The 12939-nt window shown below is 39.0% G+C and overlaps 1 pseudogene; it reads right to left on the bottom strand.

Moving 5' to 3' along the window:
* Window positions 1–570: 570 nt before the first annotated feature.
* On the bottom strand, window positions 571–2103 carry LOC125107238 (RNA-binding protein FUS-like; annotated as a pseudogene).
* Between the last annotated feature and the right edge of the window lie 10836 nt (window positions 2104–12939).

The following is a 12939-nucleotide window of genomic DNA, read 5'->3' as shown; positions in this document are numbered from 1 at the left end:
TAACCTGCCTAGAAGACACAAAATAATAAAAAGGGAAAATTGGATTAATGATTCGGAATTAAGATATCAGATTAAATAATGATATATACAAGGCACAACCTGCTATTGTAAAGGCTGTATTTATCCAACACTAGGGGATGGTAGCCCACTTTGCAGCACCCTGGCCTTTGGTTGTGCTCTGGCCACTCCCCGGGTTTGAATCTTTGCCCCTGAAGACTCCTTCCCTCCACTCCTCCCACCATCCCAGAAGCTAGAAACCCTTGCATCCAGCAGGCCAAGGTACCAAGGAATCAACTCACCTACACCAAAAGTTTTCATCCAGTGACTCATCTCTGGAGTTGGTGTATAAATACTGCAGCTTCCTCATCTCTCAGTTGGGGTCATTCTGAGGCACACTTTTTTTTTTTTTTTTAACTAAAACAATGGTTTTTAATGGGAACCAGAGGTACGGTTACAATTACATAGTCCGACACAAAAAACCTGTGGGTGATCAGGAGTTGGAAGGTTACAAAATAATGAGGGTAACACTGGGTACAAGAAGAAAAGCTGTGCAGAACCTCAGGAGCCAAGCTAATATGGCCTCTCCCTGCGATCCTGTCTGTGCTCACCCCTGGAGTCCAACTTGCCAGGCCAAAGCCACCTCTGTCCCCACCACCCCGGCCCCCTTGGAAGCCCCCACGGTCCCCGCCTCGGCCTCGGTAGCTGCCCTTATCATAGCCTCCTCTTCCACCACGATGATCATCTCCATAGTTACCCCCCATATGAGAGCCTCCTGGTCCCCTTCCTGGGCCATCTGGTTTAGGGGCCTTACACTGGTTGCATTCATTCCTCCAGAAGTTCATGTTCTCACATATAGGATTCGACACTTCCAGTCACCAGCTCGCTGCTGGCCGCCACCACCACCACCTCCACTAGGGAATCCTCCCCGGCCACCCGCCACCACTGCCACCACCTCCATAGCCTCCACGGCCCATAGGTCCTCCTTGCCCTCGGCCTCCATGACCATTGCCACCGCCCTGATTGAAGTCTGCTCGCCAAGTAGCAAATGAGACCTTGATAGGATTCCCAGAGAATTCTTTACCATCAAACCAGTCAATAGCTGCTTTAGCAGATGGTGGGTCATCAAACGACACTGTTGCCTCTCCCTTCAGCTTGCCGGTTTCCCTGTCTGTGTACAGATTAATCATGGGCTGTCCTGTTTTCTTATTTGTCTTAATAATACCAATCTGCTTGAAGTAATCAGCCACAGACTCAATTGTAACATTTTCGTCCAAGCCCTGCACGAAAATGGTGTTGTTGTCTGAATTATCCTGTTCAGAGTCATGACATGATCCTTGGTCCCGAGGGCCACCAAATTTATTGAAGCCACAACAGTCACTTCCGCCCATGCCATCTCTGCCTCCACGGCCACCTCCCGACCTCTGGGTTCATAGCCACCACCCTGGCTGTGGCCCCCACGGTCCTGCTGGCCTCCCCCGTAGCCACCGCCACCACCACTCTGGTCCTGATTGCCATAACCGCCGCCGCCACCACTCATGGAGGAGTGGTGGCAATCTTGGCCATAGTTACCTCCACCACCCCCTCCGCCACCACCTCCACTGCTACTGTTGTACTGGTTCTGCTGTCCATAGCCTTGAGGGGATTATAGGAGCTTTGCTGCTGTCCAGAGCCTTGCTGCTGTCCACTATAGCCAGACTGCTGGCCATAGCCCCCACTCTGGGGCTGCCCATAGCCGCTGCTCTGAGAACCACTACCATAACTTCCCGAGGTGCTGCTAGGAGCTGGCTCCTGGCCATAGCCAGGATAAGAGGACTGTTGCCCATAAGATGACTGAGAACTCTGGCTACTGACATAGCCACCAGTTGAGCCATATCCCTGGGGAGCTGACTGAGTGCCATAGCTGTTCTGGGTCTGTCCTTAAGAAGAACCATAGCTGCTCTGGCCATAGCCTGAAGTGTCTGACTGGCCGTAACCACTGTAACTCTGCTGTCCATAGGGTTGATTGCTCTGCTGGGAATAGCCCTGCCCAGGCTGGGTGGGGTAGGCCCCATAGCTTTGGGTTGCTTGTTGGGTGTAGTCGTTTGAGGCCATGTTCGCGCACGTGCCCACAGGCCGACAAGCAACAAAATTCCAACACCACAGAGCACCGACGCCTCGAGGACTCGAGGCACATATTTTTAACTATTTCCCAGAGTTTCCTCATAGAATTAAACTACAGCCAGTCACTAGCTGACTTAATAATTCACCCTTTATTAGCTACCTTCCTTTCCTGGTAACACTTCCCCACTTTTCTGCCCTATTGTTTTCCCTATTTTCCAAATAAACTCTCATTCTCAAATCCTTGTCTCAGGGTCTGCTTCTGTGGGAACCCAAATTGTGATGCGGTAGGGAGGAGGCTTTCATTCTTCTAGTCTATATGAGTAACACACCCGAAGTTGTACACTGCTCAACCTGTGGAACCATCCATGGCAGCTCTGTAAGTATATTAACATCTTCATTTTTATAGCAATCAGAATAAGAAAGAAGATGAAAACACACCTTTCTTTTTTTAACTTCTTGTTTAAATTCCAGTTAGTTAATATGCAGTGTAATATTAGTTTTAGTTGTATAATTTAGTGATTCAACACCTAAATACAACACCGGGTACTCATCATAAGTGTACCCCTTCATCCCCATCACCTATTTAACCCATTCTCCCACCTACCTTCCCTCTGTTAACCTGCAGTTTGTTCTCTATAGTTAAGATTCTGTTTCTTGGTTGGCCTCTCTCTCTCTCTCTCCCCCCGCCTTGATCATTTGTTTTGTTTCTTAAATTCACAATAAGTGAAATCGTATGGTATTTATTTCACTTAGCCTAAGTGAAACCTTGCAAATGGCAAGATTTCATTCTTTTTTGTGGCCAAGTAATATTCCATTGTATAGATATACTACATCTTCTTCATCCATTCATCAGTCGATGGAGATTTGGGCTGTTTCCATGATTTGGCTATTGTACTTAATGCTCCTATAAACATCAGAGTGCATGTATCCCTTTGAATTAGTATTTTTGTATTGGGTAGATACCTAGTAGTGCAATTGCTGGATTGTAAGATAGTTCTATTTTCAACTTTTTGAGGAAACTCCATACTGTTTTCCACCCTGGCTGCAACAATTTGCATTCCCACTGACAGTGCAGGAGGGTTCCCCTTTCTCTACATCCTTGCCAAAAGTTGTTTCTTGTGTTGTTGATTTTAGCCATTCTGACAGGTGCAAGGTGAAAGCACATTGTGGTTTTGATTAGCAATTCCCTGATGAGTGATGTTGAGTATCTTCTCATGTGTCTGCTGGACATCTGTATGTCTTCTTTGGAAAAATGTCTATTCATGTCTTCTGTCCATTTTTTAATTGGATTATTGATTTGAGGGAGGAATGCCATTTCTTAATCATGAATATGGTAAATGCCAGTTGGAAATCACGGTTTTGTATTAAAAGAAGTAAGGAATTATAACAACTAAGGAAAAAGAATCCACTGGACACCTAGGATGAAAATTGTGTGGTTCGTAAGTCACCTCCAACAGAGTAAATCTTATACCATCCATTTTTAGCATTGTTATCGAGTGCAATATTTATTGACATCTGTTTATAACTAGGTACCTGACTCTAATTTTAATACTTGGCACACTCAAATTCTTGAGTTCACCTGTGGAATTAGGTAATACAAAACAAAACACTTAAATGGTTAAATCCTATCTAAATCTTACCTTTGCCTAAAACCATTTTTGTGCATCAGGATGAAAGTAAGTGCTGGGTCTTTACAAAGGTCTGACCTTTGCATGCCCCTGTACAAAATACCAAAGTATCTAAGATCCATATGTCTTATAGAATTCTTTAAAGAAGACTCTAAGGTTTGAAGTTTAATGTTTTGAAAAAAATTTTCCAAATATAGTTAATAAATTCAATCAATAAGCAAATAAAAAGAAGCATACCAGATAGTAGCAGCATGTACCAGAGACCCGCTGATCTGTGTATTTAACAAATGCTAAGAACCTATTCCACGTGCAGCATTGTGCCGGGGTGCTGTAGAGAATATAAAGAATAATACCATATGTTCCCTGTCTTAAAATTACTTAGAATTAGTGCTATTTTTGTCATGAATAATATCACTGTAGACCTCTTTCTCAGAAACTATGCAAGCCAGATTAGGATCCTGAATTCTCCCTTTGAAGAGAAATCAACTGCTAATAGACAGTCTTCATATGCCTATACAGTTTAATGTACAAACCAAACCAAACACTGTGTTTGTGTGTATTTTTAGGTCTCCACAGATTAAGAAAAGGAGTTGTATTTTCATCAGATACCTTTAGTTTGTCATTGTGCGATTCCCTTTCAAATCCTGATTCCCTTTCAAATATATCAATTGCCTTTCAAATATAGATCTAATATGATGACCCGTTTCATACTTGACATCATCAGGATGATGGTGGGAAGGAGCAGATTAAGTGTTAGTTATTTGTGTTATTAGTGTGATATTGGGCCACTAAGTGGCCATTTTCAGTGATTTTTCCCCCAATTTTTCCTGAGTCTGAGGAGAAAGGAGGGAATTGCCTCCAGTGGAGCATGTTTGGGGACAGTGTAGTGGTGTCTGTTTTCTTGCAAAATATCAAGTCACAGCTACTCTGAAGGAATACTTCAAATGCCAAATCAATGGTAAAGAAAGAACAGAGATGGAATTAAAAGATCATAATAAAAATGTAGAGTTTCTTATAATACAGTCCAGGTTTGTGTGTGTATGTGCCAAAACTTAATATTTTAAAAAATATTTTATTTTTTTGAGAAAGTGAGAGAGTGGGGGAAGGGACAGAGGGAGAGAGGATCCTAAGAAGACTCCCCACTAAGCACGGAGCCTGATCTGGGGCTCAATCTTACAATCCTGAAATCATGACCTGAGCTGAAATCAAGAGTCGGACACCTAACTGACTGAGCCACCCAGGCACCCCCCGACCAAAACATGATATTTTTAAACCTTCTTTAATACATAGTAAGTCAATTTTTATTAAAATAGTGTGTATCAGAACTTGACTCTTTTTGAGTATCTTTTTTGAGGGGTTTATTTTGTTGTGTTTTATACAAAATGCTGCTTTTAAACTATTAAGGGAGGCAATACGTATAATACACACTCTAAAAAGAACATTAACATTTATTGAGCATTTACTTAGCTTCATATATAAAGCTCTATGCATTAAAATTCCATTTAAATTAAAACAATAACACTGTATTGGGGATCTATAATATATGTAGATTTAAATAGTACATGTATAAGTTTAATATGCATACAAAAAAACATACTCAACAATAATATAAATGTCTGCAGGGGAGAAATCAAAGTATACTATTATGAGGTTCTCAATTTATTATTCCCAAATGGAATAACAGGAAATTGATATTATGTTGAAAATCCTAATCTTGAAAAAACTGTACTTGGCATTGATCCTTTAAAGTCAACAAAGTAGGACATTTATGGTAATCCTGAAATATATCTGAAATTTATCCTATTAAAATGAAAAATAAGCATAAAAATGACATTGTACAACATTTCAACTTCAAATACTGCTCCACAGTTTATTAACAGCTACATACACTAAAATATGAGACAGTACACTAAGGAATTAATCTTCCACATTGAGCACACACACACACACACACACGCGCGCACGCAAAGAAGGCTTTAGGAAAGAAAAGTTGCTTGTCCCTCAAAGTTCTCCCTAGCCAATGAAAAGTAGGACATTGTCTTTGTTAACATAGAAGCAGAGAAAGACAGCTCCTTGTCATTGTCATGCCTCAACTTCAAATGAAAGGACCTTCAGTTGTCAGCAGGGTTGAATCTGGGTGCAGATTGCCAGGGTGCAAATCCGAGTTTCACCGCATGGGAGTAATAATAGATGAAATACTTAGCTGTCTCTAAGTCCTATTTCTTCATCTGTTAAATGGGGATAATCGCAGTATCTACTTCACAGGGTTGTTTTAAGTATTAAATGAGAAGATTAAAGTATTTAATATAGTTCCTGGCACATAGTATGTATGCAATAAAAAATTAGCTTTGGTTATTATATTCGTTGTACAGATGACCGGATTTGACAGAGAGTTAAAAAAGTCTCTTTGATGTATAGATAGTTTGGTATAGCAATACCAATATCCTTACCAGGCTCAGTGGTGACAGGCTTTTAGTCATGGTTTCAAACTATCTTATTTTTTTAAATATTTATTTATTTATTTTGAGAGAGAGAGAACAAGAGAGCAAGTGGGGTGGGGAGGGGGAGAGGGAGTTCCAAACAGACTCCACAATGAATGCAGAGCCTAACTCGGGGCTCCATCTCATGACCCTGAGATCAGGACCTGAGAGAAAACAAGAGTTGGACACTCAACCAACTACCACCCAGGTGCCCCTCAACCTTTATTATTTTATGTCCTGCTTATCCCTTCAACCAAGACCTTGAACAGGAAGAGAGAAAAAGTAAGGAAAAGCAAAGTTGGTAGTAAAATCAGTACTATGCACTCTTCATCCTGTCCTTGCACCTATACTATGTAAGGAAAGGCCTACATTTTTTTAAATTTTCTTAATTTATTTTCAGCGTAACAGTATTCATTGTTTTTGCACCACACCCAGTGCTCTATGCAATCCGTGCCCTCTCCAAAATCTACCACCTGGTTCCCCCAACCTCCTACCCCCCACCCCTTCAAAACCCTCAGATTGCTTTTCAGAGTCCATAGTCTCTCATGGTTCACCTCCCCTTCCAATTTCCCTCAACTCCCTTCTCCTCTCTAACTCCCCTTGTCCTCCATGCTATTTGGTATGCTCCACAAATAAGTGAAACCATATGATAATTGACTCTCTCTGCTTGACTTATTTCACTCAGCATAATCTCTTCCAGTCCCATCCATGTTGCTACAAAAGTTGGGTATTCATCCTTTCTGATGGAGGCATAATACTCCATAGTGTATATGGACCACATCTTCCTTATCCATTTGTCCATTGAAGGGCATCTTGGTTCTTTCCATAGTTTGGCGACCGTGGCCATTGCTGCTATAAACACTGGGGTACAGATGGCCCTTCTTTTCACTACATCTGTATCTTTGGGGTAAATACCCAGTAGTGCAATTGCAGGGTCATAGGGAAGCTCTATTTTTAATTTCTTGAGGAAACTCCACACTGTTCTCCAAAGTGGCTGCACCAACTTGCATTCCCACCAACAGTGTAAGAGGGTTCCCTTTCTCCACATCCCCTCCAACACATGTTGTTTCCTGTCTTGCTAATTTTGGCCATTCTAAGTGGTGTAAGGTGGTATCTCAATGTGGTTTTAATTTGAATCTCCCTGATGGCTAGTGATGATGGGCAGAAGATATGAACAGACACTTCTCCAATGAAGACATACAAAAGGCCTACATTTTTTAGGCAATCCACCTGTCATTGAATCTGTCATGGAACTATTACAACTGCCCCATTTAATAAGTATTTGTTAAGAACTTACTATGTGCAAAGCAAAATTTTAGGTGCTGAGGAAAATCTGGGCAAAAATCATGGGGAATTTGCCCTTACTGGAATAGGAATGTATACTATAAAGTTAAAGTACTACATCTTGCATTAGATATACACAATAGAAGTAGGTTCTTAGGATCTAATCTGTGGCCAATGTAATTCAAATTCTCAAAAGCACAAAATTAGCACACTTTTCTTATCAGTATAATACATGCATCAGTCCATTAATGTATCACCATATTATTTGGTCCTAAAACAGAATTTAAAAATATGAGCTGGGAAACAAATAAAAATTTGCCATATACAGCCAGTTAAACTGGGAGAAAGGGCATCCCTCTACCCTTAGGATGCATTTTATAAAGATGAGATAAGCCTAAAAAAATATCCAATACTAAAAGTGATATTAAAGATACCAAAGGAGTGTTGATAATAATTGGGTTATTGGGAGTGCAAAGGAAAGCTTGTATGATCCAAATAGTATTCTGATACTGTATATTAGTAATTCATAAACTTTGGAGTAGAAGAAGTGGAGCCCGACCCTCATGTGAATCAAATGAAAACTACAGATACACTCTCTGGAAAAAATGTTCATAAAACATGCACCTAAATATTCACATACAATTATTTTTATTACATTAAGTATTGCTTTTCCTTATATAACAAACACAAAAAATCTTTACTAAGATTTATGTCATTCTTGGGTTTTTTTTTAAGATTTTATTTACTTATTTGACAGACAAATCACAAGTAGGCAGAGAGGCAGGCAGAGAGAGAGAGAGAGGAGGAAGCAGGCTTCCTGCTGAGCAGAGAGCCCGATGCGGGGCTCGATCCTAGGACCCTGGGATGATGACCTGAGGCGAAGGCAGAGGCTTTAACCCACTGAGCCACCCAGGTGCCCCATCATTCTTGTTTTTTCACACAAAGATTAACAGTGTTATTCTGGAAAAAAATTAAAAAGCAAACTGGAGAAAACAGCTTTAATTCTACTTAAAGGAAAATTTCATTGAGAACTTTGTCTTCATTGCAAAGTTGACACTGAGGGATAGACTTTACCCATAACAACATTCCTGTCATGTATAACATCTGTAACAATTTTTAAGATTATCAGAGGAAGCAACCTTCAAAAGATCTTTACATTGTTTCTTGGTCTTTGTGGATCACTGCTTTCAGAAAAACTGATTAAGCATACCCCTGTTCACCCACCCCCACTTTATTTTCAAGAACACCTCCTCTATCACTGGACAGTTTACCTAGCTGTTTCTCTTAACTCTCTTCCCTCATAATCATTAGCAACATTTAAAAATTCACCTCAGTAATTTACCAAAGAAGACTTGAATGGGCTTTTCCCTGTCATACTGTTCTTAGAATGTACTTTGTTTTCTTTCTAAAAATAATAACAAAAGTAAAATGTTTAAAATTCAATCTCACTCTTCATGATTCTTGGGGAGAGTCAGCCAATTTCTGTATAGTTAGAAGAATGTCATATATTCACATTTCATGACAAAATTATTTTAAGAGACTTCCTGGCTTTCCTAACAATAGGTGAGGCTTCTTCCAGGACTACTGACTGAGACTTTAATGACAAAGCATCAAAAATGACAGTCATTAAATAGAGCTACCCTATGACCCAGCAATCGCACTACTGGGTATTTACCCTAAAGATACAAATGTAATGATCCAAAGGGGCACATGTACCCAAATGTTTATAGCAGCAATGTCCACAATAGCCAAACTATGGAAAGAACCTAGATGTCCACCAACAGATGAATGGATAAAGAAGATGTGGTATATATACACAATGGAATACTATACAGCCATCAAAAGAAATGAAATCTTACCATTTGCAACGACGTGGATGAAACTAGAGGGTATTATGCTGAGCGAAATAAGTCAATCAGAGAAAGACAATTATCATATGATCTCCCTGATATGAGGAAGTTGAGAGGCAACATGGGGAGCTTGGGGGGTAGGAAAGGAATAAATGAAACAAGATGGGATTGGGAGGGAGAAAAACCATAAGAAACTCTTAATCTCACAAAACAAACTGAGGGTTGCCGGGGAGAGGGGGCTAGGGAGAGGGTGGTTGGTTATGGACATTGGGGAAGGTATGTGCTATGGTGAGTGCTGTGAGGGGTGTAAACCTGGCGATTCACAAACCGTATACCTAGGGCTAATAATACATTATATGTTAATAAGAACTAAATTTTTTTTTTTAAATGAGAGTCATTGATGCATGGAGCTTCTTTCTTCACCAAATACTACATATATTCTAAGTAGAGCATCCTAGCCTCTGTGCCTGAATGGGTCACAAGGGTCCCAATACAATGATCCCCTCTATCCTTGGAGCAAGTGGATGGGGACAGTCTCTTCTGTAAGCAACCCTCTATGTTCATTCCATCTTACCACATAAAAATCACCATTTTAGCATGTACAATGGACATAATGGAAAAGGTTGAAGCACAGTTGAAGTTTTGCTTGACAAAAAGGTTTTCACTGTTTCAAATATATTGATTGCTTTTAAAGTTTTCAAAAGGGGTCCTTAAAAAGGGGTCCTTAAAATAGACTTGTTTTTTCTTTGATGACACAGTATGCACGTAATAGATGGAAACCAGGAGCCAGCTGTCCTCAGACCTGGCAATAGTTTCATTCACTGGAATGCTAAAGGAAACAGCAGTAGCTGAAAAACTCCACGACCTGCTTCAAAATAGTAGAAAAAACTAGCAATTGGGGAGTGGATGACATCATCCAACAGAGATATTAGGTCTTCTTCCTCGGCCTCAATTCACAAACTAACTTCACTACATCCAGGGCGGGTGACTTCTAAAGTTTCGCAATGCTGTGCTTTTGATTTGAACATCGTTGATCCTTCAGAGAAAGCCTGTTTTGTTCAGGGTACAACCCAAATTTGATAAAATATAAGTCTTTTCTCCGTTCCTTTAGTTTCTTTAAAAAATCTAGGCATAATTCTTCATTTAGTTCTGATCTGTGGAGGCTAGGACAAGAGCACTTTCAAACATTACTGACACATTAACTCTTGATGCTTAGCTAATTCGGAAATTGTAGAAGTTATATGATTTAAGAGAGAAACGCAGAGACATAAAAAGTTAATTATGACCCCTCCAAAGTAATAGTTAATGGCAAATATTAATCAAGCACCTCTCTTCTTAGTATTATATTTGTTACTATACTTACATTCCCCCTTTATTTAGCCTTTAGAGACTAGATTGCCTGTCTATGCTTCAAATTAGGAATATGTTTATGAAATGAGGTGATATGTTATTTTACACTTACTGTCAATATTTTTTTAAAAACTTTTGTAGTTTCAAGATGTAACTGACAAATAATTATATATAAGATATACAACTTGATGCTTTGATATACATTGTGAAATAATCACAAGATAATTAACAATCAAGCATAGCTTCACAAAGTTACCATTTTTCTTTTCCTCCCAGTTTTATTGAGAAATAATTGACATACATCACTGTATAAGATGTATAGCATGATGGTTTGATGTACATACATTGTGAAATAATTATAATAGGTTGAGTTGACATCCACTATCTCAATACAGATACAAGAAGAAAAGAAAGAAAAAAGAATAAAGGAAAACATTTTTTCTGCCACAAGAACTTTTAGGATTTCAGTCTCTTAACTTTCCTACATATCAGACAGTAGTGAAATCTATATTCATTATGTTGTGTATTATATCCCTAGAACTAATTTATCTCATAACTGAATGTCTGTACCTTTTGACCAACCTCTTCCAATTCCCCTTCTCCATTTCCACCTCTGGCAGTCATAAGTTTGATCTATTTTTCTATGAGTTTGGGGTTTAAAATTTTTTCTTTTTATATTCCACATTATTATAAGTAAGAGAACACAGTATTTATCTTTCTCTGACATTTCACTGAGAGCAATATCTTCAAGGTACATACATGTTGTCACAAAAGGCAGGATTTCCTCTTTTTTTTTTTTTTTTTAATGGCTGAATGAGATTCTATCTCTTGTACCCAACTTCTTTATCCATTCATCCATTAGTGGACACTTAGATTGTTTCCACATCTTGAATATTGTAAATAATGCTGCTATGAACATGGGAGTACAGAAACTTTTTCAACTTACTGTTTTCATTTTCTTTGGGTATATTCCCAGAAGTAGACTTGCTGGATCATATGGTTCTATTTTTAATTTTTTATGGATCCTCCATACTGTTTTCTTTAATGGTTGTACCAGTTTACATTCCTACCAACAGTGTACAAGGGTTGCCTTTTTGCTACATCCATGCCAGCATTTGTTATCTCTTGTCTTTTTTGATGGCCATTCTAAAAAGTATGATGTGATATCTTATTGTGGTTTTAATTTGCATTTTCCTGATCACTAGTGATTTTGAGCCTCTTTTCAATGTAGTTTTCAGCCTTTCATATATCCTTTTGGAGAAATGTCTATTCAGGTCCTTTGACCATTTTTACACCAGATTATTTGTTTTTTTTTCTATTGGATTGTATGTGTTTTTTATACATTTTGGTATATATGGTACACAAATACTTTTTCCCATTCTACAGTTGTTTTTTCACTTTGTTGATGGTTTCATTTGCTTTATAGATGCTTTTTAGTTTGATGTAGTCCCAACTTGTTTACTTTTGTCTTTGTTACTTGTGCTTTGGGTGTTATATCCAAAAAATCATTACCAAGATCATGTCAAGGAGCTTCTTTCCTATATTTCCTTCCAGGGATTCAATGTTTTAGGTCTTAACATTTAAATCCTTAATCCATTCCAAATTAATTTTTGTGAATGGTCTAAGATGGGGGACCAGTTTCATTCTTTTACATGTGAATATCCAATTATCCCAGCACCATTTATTGCAGAGACTTTTTCTCCATTGAGCAGTCTTGGCTACTTTGTCATATATTAGTTACCACGTATGCACTGATTTATTTCTGGGCTTTCAATTCTGTTGCATTGCTCTATGTGTCTGTTTTTATGCCATTATCATATTGTTTTGATAATTATAGCTTTACCATATAGCTTGAAATCAGGAAATGTGATAAATCCAACTTTGTTCTCCTTTCTCAGGATTTTTAAAAATTTATTTTATTTGGGGTCTTTTGTGGTCCCATACAAATTTTAGGAGTGTTTTCTCTATTGTTTATAAAATGCCACTGGAATCTTTTTTTTTTTTTTTTTTTTGACAAGACAGAGAGAGACAGAGCACAAGCAGGGGGAGTGGCAGGTAGAGGGAGAGGGAGAAGCAGACTCCCTGCTGAGAAGAGACACCCCCCACCCACGACATTGGCTTAATCCCAGGACCCTAGGATCATGACCCAAACTGAAGGCAGGCACTTTACCCACTGAACCACCCAGGCGCACTGCCATTGGAATCTTAATAGGGATTTCACTGAATCTGTAGATGGCTTTCAGTAGT

The sequence above is a fragment of the Lutra lutra genome, chromosome 8 (assembly GCF_902655055.1).
Source record: "Lutra lutra chromosome 8, mLutLut1.2, whole genome shotgun sequence".
Taxonomy (NCBI): Eukaryota; Metazoa; Chordata; class Mammalia; order Carnivora; family Mustelidae; genus Lutra; species Lutra lutra.
This window is presented reverse-complemented; position numbering and strand designations above follow the sequence as displayed.